Raw genomic sequence first — 1,523 nt, 5'->3', positions numbered from 1 at the left:
AAGGGGAAGGAAGGAGGAGGAGAAGAATGCATGTTTTATCACCAATGTCTGTCATAGCTAGGCACATCAGCTGGGCATTATCCACTGGGCTGGGTTGGGAGGGAGAATATTATAATCTGTTGGGATTCCTGCTCTACATTTCAACAGGGTCATCACCCTGGTGAAGAGCACAGGCTCAGATGTAGACTAATGAAATTCCGATGCTTAGTTGTGTGCCCCTCCATGTTTGACGAGCCAGCCATGGTCTGAACAATGAACATTTGTTTGAGAAAGTGCAACCTCAACACTCGCAAGGCAGCTCTTCCATAAAAACAGGAGGAAATACCTGGAAAACCCCTTACTGGAATATACTGTTGTTAACATAGCTATTAACTGACAATACCCCTTTAAATAAGGTTAGTGAGTTCACATTTGAGACCTTCAAACCAATGGAACCAATTCTGGGTCAATATCATCTGCAATATTCCTTCACTATAATCTTTCAGACCAACTAGTGATAAATTAATTTTTATATCAGTACCCCTGATGGCTTGTAGCACAATTTCAGTTAGACATTGCTAATTATTAAACATAATTATTGACTTACTGATGTGCTATCTGTTTTTCTATTTTGCATGGATCTAATCTGAATAAATTAATCGACAGTACACCTCCTTTCACACTTCCTCTCTGTTTATTTTCTTCTTCTCTGAATGCACTGGTTTCAGGTGGCAGGGATTGGTTACCCTTTGATGAGGGATGGGAGGGACTTTTATTTGAATGTGGGTTTGACCTCAAATTTTGTCAGCTGGTGTGACTTTTTTTTCAAAATGCAAAAGTATGACATTGTAGAGCTCATCGAAAGAACCAAAGACTTGTTGATCCAAACCAAGGCTTTTATTAGCAAAAGACCGGAGCTCTTCACAGGTGGCCGACCAGTCCGGAATGATCCGACCTGGCTAGGGACACAACCCTTTAAGGCCCAGACAATAGGCGTGGCTTAGCTCTCAGCCAATCGATGTAAGCACAGTCTAGATACAGTAACTATATACACTATGTACATTGGTGATAGATCTGTACTATCACAGACATACACCATTTTAACAATTGGGTGGACCTGCATTTAACTTACCAATGTCTCTCATTCTTGAGGCTTGTTGCTACAATCCTATTTCAAAGTACTACTATTGTCCAGGTCACAAACACTGCAGAAGAAAACAATGACAGTCACATTCATCTCTGGCCGCGAATTGTAGTCTAGCTAAAGAGAGGGACAGTCACAGAGTGACTTCCACCAATGCTACTCAAAATATGAAAGATACATTAGGACAAACGCTCATTCAGAATCATTCAGCCTAAACTGTGGACCTAAAGTGTCGGATCTTGATGGCTCCAACCCTTGCCTTTCCCAGCTACAACCCCCACTCGTGGACCTGCAAGATTCACAGTAGTCTGGCCAGCCTGAAATATTCCTGAGTTGGGCACACGGTGCAGTGAATTGGGATTCACTGGTAGTGTGTCGTGCTGCTCGCTTGCCCTGCCTC

General features: G+C 42.5%; 1 long non-coding RNA gene across 1 annotated transcript in view; it reads right to left on the bottom strand.

Annotated features, from left to right (window-relative positions):
• LOC138756487 (uncharacterized) overlaps window positions 1–1,523 on the bottom strand; it is an 88,602-nt gene that overhangs the window by 14,050 nt on the left and 73,029 nt on the right. The window contains exon 5 of the long non-coding RNA XR_011353095.1: window positions 1,112–1,184. This is a non-coding gene — a long non-coding RNA (uncharacterized lncRNA). The remainder of the gene's footprint in view (window positions 1–1,111; window positions 1,185–1,523) is intronic.

The sequence above is a fragment of the Narcine bancroftii genome, chromosome 3 (genome assembly GCF_036971445.1).
Source record: "Narcine bancroftii isolate sNarBan1 chromosome 3, sNarBan1.hap1, whole genome shotgun sequence".
Lineage (NCBI taxonomy): Eukaryota > Metazoa > Chordata > Chondrichthyes > Torpediniformes > Narcinidae > Narcine > Narcine bancroftii.
Note: the sequence above shows the minus strand (reverse complement) of the source record. Positions and strands in the feature narration are given on the sequence as shown.